The sequence below is a fragment of the Schistocerca cancellata genome, chromosome 4 (assembly GCF_023864275.1).
Source record: "Schistocerca cancellata isolate TAMUIC-IGC-003103 chromosome 4, iqSchCanc2.1, whole genome shotgun sequence".
Lineage (NCBI taxonomy): Eukaryota > Metazoa > Arthropoda > Insecta > Orthoptera > Acrididae > Schistocerca > Schistocerca cancellata.
Window position 1 is genome coordinate 533,569,396 of NC_064629.1, and position 9,277 is coordinate 533,578,672.

At 45.4% G+C, this 9,277-nt stretch overlaps 1 pseudogene; it reads right to left on the reverse strand.

Moving 5' to 3' along the window:
* Positions 1-6,868: 6,868 nt before the first annotated feature.
* Positions 6,869-6,986, reverse strand: LOC126185998 (5S ribosomal RNA; annotated as a pseudogene).
* Positions 6,987-9,277: the final 2,291 nt, after the last annotated feature.

The window sequence follows — 9,277 nt, forward strand, 5'->3', positions numbered from 1 at the left end:
TGTTGGAGCTCATTTTAGTTTCGTCAGTATGTGCTGTAATTCCTCGATTCAACGCCAGTTGGCCCAATTGAAGGAAGGTAATGTTGACTTCGGTGCTTGTGTTGACATGCGACTCATTGCTCTACAGAACTAGCATCAAGCACATCAGTACGTAGCGTCAACAGGTTAGTGTTCATCACGAACGTGGTTTTGCAGTCAGTGCAATGTTTACAAATGCGGAATTGGCAGATGCCCATTTGATGTATGGATTAGCACGGGGCAATAGCCGTGGCGCGGTACGTTTGTATCGAGACAGATTTCCAGAACGAAGGTGTCCCGACAGGAAGACGTTCGAAGCAATTGATCGGCGTCTTAGGGAGCACGGAACATTCCAACCTATGACTCGTGACTGGGGAAGACCTAGAACGACGAGGACACGTGCAATGGACGAGGCAATTCTTCGTGCAATTGACGATAACCCTAATGTCAGCGTCAGAGAATTTGCTGCTGTACAAGCTAACGTTGACCACGTCACTGTATGGAGAGTGCTACGGGAGAACAAGTTGTTTCCGTACCATGTACAGCGTGTGCAGGCACTATCAGCAGCTGATTGGCCTCCACGGGTACACTTCTGCGAATGGTTCATCCAACAAAGTGTCAATACTCATTTCAGGGCAAATGTTTTCTTTACGGATGAGGCTTCATTCCAACGTGATCAAATTGTACATTTTCACAATCAACATGTGTGGGCTGACGAGAATCCGCACGCAATTGTGCAATCACTTCATCAACACAGATTTTCTGTGAACGTTTGGGCAGGCATTGTTGGTGATGTCTTGATTGGGCCCCATGTTCTTCCACCTACGCTCAACAACATGTGATTCATGCACGATGGAGCTCCTGCATATTTCAGTCGAAGTGTTCGTACGCTTCTCAACAACAGAGTCGGTGACCGATAGAATGGTAGAGGCGGACCAATTCCATGGCCTCCACGCTCTCCTGACCTCAACCCTCTTGACTTCCTTTTATGGGGGCATTTGAAAGCTCTTGTCTACGCAACCCCGGTACCAAAAGTAGAGACTCTTCGTGCTCGTATTGTGGACGGCTGTGATACAATACGCCATTCTCCAGGGCTGCATCAGCACATCAGGGATTCCATGCGACGGAGGGTGGATGCGTGTATCCTCGCTAACGGAGGACATTTTGAACATTTCCTGTAATAAAGAGTGTGAAGTCACGCTGGTACGTTCTGTTGCTGTGTGTTTCCATTCCATGATTAATGTGATTTGAAGAAAAGTAATAAAATGAACTTCAACATGGAAAGTAAGCGTTTCCGGACACATGTCCACATAACATATTTTCTTTCTTTGTGTGTGAGGAATGTTTCCTGAAAGTTTGGCCGTACCTTTTTGTAACACCGTGTATAACCATTTGCAAAGACCGATACATCTGTTACTAATACAGCTGTGAGAAGAATCTTCCTCACAGTCCATGTTGTTGAAAACAGAATTACGATATTGTGAACTGGTTGCGGAAGTATTTGAGGTGAACAGCTTCGCTGAATCACCCTGTATGTACCTTGTGCTACTCCTAAGTTGCATCTAGCCCATTTTCTCTGGAATATCAGCAGATATTTGTAGTTCCCTTTTCCCATTGTTTAGGCTGATTGCACCGTATGGTGGATTGCGGAGTATGTATGAAGATGTAGATTCCATCTACACACTGCAAAATCGAAATATCTTCCGAAATAAGAGGGAAAATGAGCTTTACGGCTGTTAGGAGATACACTCGACATGTTCGTGGTGAGACAGATGAGTCACGACAACCAAAATACACTCCTGGAAATTGAAATAAGAACACCGTGAATTCATTGTCCCAGGAAGGGGAAACTTTATTGACACATTCCTGGGGTCAGATACATCACATGATCACACTGACAGAACCACAGGCACATAGACACAGGCAACAGAGCATGCACAATGTCAGCACTAGTACAGTGTATATCCACCTTTCGCAGCAATGCAGGCTGCTATTCTCCCATGGAGACGATCGTAGAGATGCTGGATGTAGTCCTGTGGAACGGCTTGCCATGCCATTTCCACCTGGCGCCTCAGTTGGACCAGCGTTCGTGCTGGACGTGCAGACCGCGTGAGACGACTCTTCATCCAGTCCCAAACATGCTCAATGGGGGACAGATCCGGAGATCTTGCTGGCCAGGGTAGTTGACTTACACCTTCTAGAGCACGTTGGGTGGCACGGGATACATGCGGACGTGCATTGTCCTGTTGGAACAGCAAGTTCCCTTGCCGGTCTAGGAATGGTAGAACGATGGGTTCGATGACGGTTTGGATGTACCGTGCACTATTCAGTGTCCCCTCGACGATCACCAGTGGTGTACGGCCAGTGTAGGAGATCGCTCCCCACACCATGATGCCGGGTGTTGGCCCTGTGTGCCTCGGTCGTATGCAGTCCTGATTGTGGCGCTCACCTGCACGGCGCCAAACACGCATACGACCATCATTGGCACCAAGGCAGAAGCGACTCTCATCGCTGAAGACGACACGTCTCCATTCGTCCCTCCATTCACGCCTGTCGCGACACCACTGGAGGCGGGCTGCATGTTGTTGGGGCGTGAGCGGAAGACGGCCTAACGGTGTGTGGGACCGTAGCCCAGCTTCATGGAGACGGTTGCGAATGGTTCTCGCCGATACCCCAGGAGCAACAGTGTCCCTAATTTGCTGGGAAGTGGCGGTGCGGTCCCCTACGGCACTGCGTAGGATCCTACGGTCTTGGCGTGCATCCGTGCCTCGCTGCGGTCCGGTCCCAGGTCGACGGGCACGTGCACCTTCCGCCGACCACTGGCGACAACATCGATGTACTGTGGAGACCTCACGCCCCACGTGTTGAGCAATTCGGCGGTACGTCCACCCGGCCTCCCGCATGCCCACTATACGCCCTCGCTCAAAGTCCGTCAACTGCACATACGGTTCACGTCCTCGCTGTCGCAGCATGCTACCAGTGTTAAAGACTGTGATGGAGCTCCGTATGCCACGGCAAACTGGCTGACACTGACGGCGGCGGTGCACAAATGCTGCGCAGCTAGCGCCATTCGACGGCCAACACCGCGGTTCCTGGTGTGTCCGCTGTGCCGTGCGTGTGATCATTGCTTGTACAGCCCTCTCGCAGTGTCCGGAGCAAGTATGGTGGGTCTGACACACCGGTGTCAATGTGTTCTTTTTTCCATTTCCAGGAGTGTACATCCAGAACCAATAAATGTATCTAGATAGGGTTTTCACTAAGCTAAAGCAGACAATGTGGTAAATTTTCTGACATTACATAATTTCTTTTAAACAGAGCTGTGAACTTTTTGAGTGAAATTGGAAATAGCCTTCGAAGAAGGCATCAGTGACATAACGTGTGTGGAACTAGATTAGATAGTAACAAAATAATATTGCCAAAAACCATTGTCCCGCCGTCAGGGGAAGAGGTCGGAACAATGTCTAGGCTACTGTATCTAGGTAAGCAATCAAGTAACTCACATATTTTCGTTTGGTTGCTATGCACTTGACGCCCGTCAACCTGTGCTACGATGTAGTAGCGACATTCAGTGTTTCACACAGACTACGATTGTCTAAAAAGTAGATATGCTGAAAGGTGTCCTCGTGGTACGAAGCCCGCTCGAGCCTGTCTTTGCAAACACTACATACAAGTTTCAAGAAACTTGAAGTGTAAAGAATAAAAATGCCAACTGGTTAGAGGAATAAAACTAACACCTTAGCAACGGTAACACACCATTCACCTGTACTACGAAGCAGCTCTAAAGTGTAAGTGGGGTCAGCAAAAGGAATATTCTGCGAATACTTCATTCCAGTGCATTTCATTCTTTCCACATTTCGCTCCATCGGCAGTTTCACGGCAACGACTTTCAAATTCGTTTACTAGTCTACAGATTTTGTCTACGAAAACTGCAAAGGAATGCGGTATTTCTATGCAAGAGTCTGTTCACTGATGAAGTACCGTTTACGAACCATGGGCAAATCAATCTTCACAGCATCTACCACTGATCACAGTTGAAAATCCACGGTGACTGTGAGAAGTGCATAAAGATCGATCTTCGTCTGTCAACGTGTGGTTTGGGAGTTTCAAGAATCACTTCATTCGTCCTTGGTCCACTCATGGGACTCTAAACAGCCTTAAGTATCTATGGACCATGCTCAAGGTCAGCATTTTAAATATTTAGTACTAAATCATAATGCAAACATGCGAATCGCACCTGAGTTACGTGTTTACTTATATTTGGTACACGTGAGCAATTGTTTGATATACCTCTTCTTCTGATGGCGGGACAGTAGTCAGCGGCGCAGTTATTTTGTAACTCTTTGATCACGTTCCACACATTTTATGTCGTCGCAGCAGCTGTCTTACCGTACACACACACACACACACACATACTTACTGTTCATAACGAGGTCACGGCTATTATATCACTTCTCCTTTTGTGGCTGTACCAGTAAATTATCTTACGGCGCAATTTATAGTGAGGTGACAAAAATCATGGGATGCCTCCTAACTTCGTGTCGGACCTCCATTTTCCCAGCGTAGCGCAACAACTAGACGTGGCATGGATTCAACAAGTCCTTTGAAGACGCTTGCAGAAATATTGAATTATGCTGCCTCTATAGCCGTCCATAACTGCAAAAGGGTTTTGCGCACGAACAAACCTCTCGATTTTAACCCATAAATGTTCGATGGGGTTTATGAAAGGCGATATGGGTGGTCAAGTCATCCGCTCTAACTGTCCAGAATGCTCTTCAAGCTAATCGCGAACCGTTATGGCCTGATGACAGGGTGCACTGTCATCCATAAAAATTCCGCCGTTGTTTGGGGGCATGAAGTCCATGAAGGGGTGCAATTCGTCTCCAAGTAGGCGAAAATAACCATTTCCTGTCAGTGATCGGTTCAGTTGGACGAGAGGACCCAGTCCATTCAATTTAAACACAGCCCACGCTATTATGGAGCCACCACAAGTTTGCCAGTGCCCTGTCAACAACTTGGGTCTATGGCTTCGCGATGTCTGCTACCATAGCCGATTAACGCCACATTTTGCTGCACTGTTCTAACGGATACGTTCGTCGTACGTCCCACTTTTACGCCTTCGGTTATTTCACGCAATGTTGTTTGTCTGGAACCACCGCAACTCTACGCATACGTCGCTGCTCTCACTCGTTAAATGAAGGCCGTCAGCCACGGCGTTGTCCACGGTGAGAGGTAATTCCCTAAGTTCTCGGCACAATCTTGACAAGGTGGTTCTCGGAATATTGAATTAACTTTTATACGCGATACTACCGCCATCTGTATATGTACATATACGTCACCTCAGTGTATGTCAGCAACAACTCTAGTTTTCAAATGCGTCTTTTTCTGATAGCTAAGCACCATCCTGGTATTCGGGTTAATCGATGAAAGACAAACGCGATAAACCAAAATCAAGATAACGTGAAGCGAATTTCCAGTTCACTGCTGCCAATGTCTTAAAACTAGAGTAGCCGGCCGCGGTGGCCGAGCGGTTCTAGGCGCTTCAGTCCGGAATCGCGCGCCTGCTACGGTCGCAGGTTCGAATCCTGCCTCGGGCATGGATGTGTGTGATGTTCTTAGGTTAGTTAGGTTTAAGTAGTTTCTAAGTCTAGGGGACTGATGACCTCCGATATTAAGTCCCATAGTGCTTAGAGCCATTTGATTTAAAACTAGAGTGCGAGAAATTTGGCAGACACAATGAACTGTGTGCTATAGAATAGTCATCATGCTTCCCAGACCACCTTAGCTGAATTCCAGCCTTTTGGTAGTGAGAGTTATCTTGCTGTACGATGATACTGTAGGATGGATGCGACACGAGGTAGTACTTACGTAATCCGCAACTTGCAAGCAGATGCTATGACAAGAACAGCTCCATCAAGGCCGATGATACTCCACCCTATAATATTCTGCTGTGATCTCCGGCTCGTGTGCATCCCGTATTGAATGAGTCGAGGCGTATTCTTGGAAGAAGCATATACTATTTATTTATTTATTTACACGTCTAGTTCTGTAGGATCTAATTGAGAAGCCAGTCTCGATGGTCATGGAACGAGTCCGTATACGAAATTACATCAGAAAAATCAACAACAAATAAAATAAAATTTACATGAATCCTATGCAGGCTGCTGCTGAATATATATTAGCATAATCAACAATACAACACAAAAATTTTCTGAAATTTTTTCCAGGAACTCCTCGAAAGAATAGAAGGAGTGAGCCATAAGGAAAATCTTCAATTTAGACTTGAAAGTTCGAGGATTACTGCTTAGATTTTTTAAGTCTTGCGGCAGCTTATTGAAAATGGATGCAGTAGAACACTGTATGCCTTTCTGCACAAGAGTGAAGTAGGTGAGATCAAATTGCAGATTCGATTTCTGACTTGTATTAACTGAGTGAAAGCTGCTAATTCTTGATAATAAGCTTATATTGTTAACAGGAAACAACATTAAGGAAAATATATATTTAACTTCGTGAACCTGGACTACAACTCACTCGAACTGCTTGTTTCTGAGCAAAAAAACACACCCCGAAAGGTAATTTGGCATATTAGGTTTGAAGTGAATATCTTCGAAAGGATGATATGTAAAAATGCTTCTCATATAAAACCTCGTCCGAACAGGCCTTGGAAGGCCCAACGGTACCGACCGGCCGCCGTGTCATCCCCAGCCCACAGGCGTCACTGGATGCGGATATGGAGGGGCATATGTTCCGCACACCGCTATCCTGGCCATATGTCAGTTTACGAGACCGGAGCCGCTACTTCTCGATCAAGTAGCTTCTCAATTTGCCTCACAAGGGCTGGGTGCACCCTGCTTGCCAACAGCGCTCAGCAGACCGGATGGTCACCCAACCAAGTGCTAGCCCAGCCCGACAGCGCTTAACTTCGGCGATCTGACGGGAACCGGTGCTACCACTGCAGCAATGCCGTTGGCCTTCTCATATAAAAGTTAATATTAATTAACGTTCTTGAAAACTGTATAATCGAATTTTGTAGCGATTTGAAATTTTTGCAAAATACCCCATCTCTATTAGTTAATTTTGAAAAATGAAAACTTTTGGTGCGACGTAGATTAAAAAAGCTTACAAGCTACATGCAACCATCTGTAATGATGCTGGTTTCTGAAATACCATATTATCGAAACAAGCTGCGCACAATGTGCTGTCAGATTATTTCCAACATACCTAATTAAAATATCTAAACATTCATTATTAGTCTAGTTATTATTTTACTTATATTTGTTTTATGTTTTAAGTTGTCATATTACGTTATGCATTCATTTTTATTTTTTAGTTTACCGTTTCACATCCCAGTATTTTGTTACTTGAAAATAATTAGTAACTCATTATTATGATACAAAATCATTACAATAATGATAATCTGTAAATAAACGCTTAAAACATAACGTTTTCATACGCCAATCACATAAAATGAATGGCATTTCTTTACATAATATACACGAATCTATAGAAAACAACATAAAACACAATTCAGCTTGATTTTAGATAGTAGCGGGTGACACACTAAATTTCCTGACTTGTAGCAGGCATGTTTCAATACATTGGTAATCCTTGCTGTAGAGAACTGACTATGCACTATTGACTGCAGCTTGATTATATTGCTTCTCAGGTGGAGATTGTCATCATAATCATTGATCAGAACAAGATCTGAAAATCTCCTCGCAAAGTTATTCTAGCAGCGAAAGCCGTATACATCTCACGACTGTACCTGTGCCGTCAAGCCCTTTGGTATCACCAGATGAACAACTTCCTTGTCCTCAGAAACGATGCTCTACACTGTTCTTTCACACTGACAGTCCCCACCTGACAATAATAAAGGTTTTTCTCAATCGCTCGGAAAGAAACACATCTTTCAAATACACTGCCGCGAAAAAAATTAGTACACCTGGAAAGACGACGTCAATTTTGATGCGATGGCGGCATATATCACCTGGGGGATAGTAGATACACTGACAATGGTTTCAACGTCGTCGGCCAACAGATAGCGTTGCGGAATAGATTTTTGTTAACAGAAAGAGTTACATAACTATATACAGCAAAAGAGCACAATAGCAAAAATATGATATTTATAAATAATCTTTAGTCATGAAGAGGCAGATGCTGGGAGTGTTAGTTACAGTCAACTATCCTTGGAATACACAAAATAAAACGGCAGAGCATTACGAGCAGCTGTTAGCGTAAAACATCGCTAATCTGTAAATGCGGTAGAGTTAGTTCTAATCAACTGGCTCACATGACTAGTATTACGTTTGTAATAACACAAGATGAAAATTTTCGATATGTTTTTAGTTTTTCAATTCGAGTTGTTCATTCAAAATGGAATTTGGGTCATTAGAGTAACCACATATGGGAGAAGAAACTGAGAAGTTTAGCTACATATATCGTAAAACAAGAATAAAATTTGTTTTTCGGACTGGAAATACAATTTAGTTTAATATATGGCATAGGGATATAAAATGTAGACTGGCAATGGCAAGGAAAGCGTTTCTGAAGTAGAAAAATTTGTTAACATCGAGTATAGATTTAAATGTCAGGAAGTCGTTTCTGAAAGTATTTGTATGGAGTGTAGCCATGTATGGAAGTGAAACGTGGACGATAAATACACTCCTGGAAATGGAAAAAAGAACACATTGACACCGGTGTGTCAGACCCACCATACTTGCTCCGGACACTGCGAGAGGGCTGTACAAGCAATGATCACACGCACGGCACAGCGGACACACCAGGAACCGCGGTGTTGGCCGTCGAATGGCGCTAGCTGCGCAGCATTTGTGCACCGCCGCCGTCAGTGTCAGCCAGTTTGCCGTGGCATACGGAGCTCCATCGCAGTCTTTAACACTGGTAGCATGCCGCGGCAGCGTGGACGTGAACCGTATGTGCAGTTGACGGACTTTGAGCGAGGGCGTATAGTGGGCATGCGGGAGGCCGGGTGGACGTACCGCCGAATTGCTCAACACGTGGGGCGTGAGGTCTCCACAGTACATCGATGTTGTCGCCAGTGGTCGGCGGAAGGTGCACGTGCCCGTCGACCTGGGACCGGACCGCAGCGACGCACGGATGCACGCCAAGACCGTAGGATCCTACGCAGTGCCGTAGGGGACCGCACCGCCACTTCCCAGCAAATTAGGGACACTGTTGCTCCTGGGGTATCGGCGAGGACCATTCGCAACCGTCTCCATGAAGCTGGGCTACGGTCCCACACACC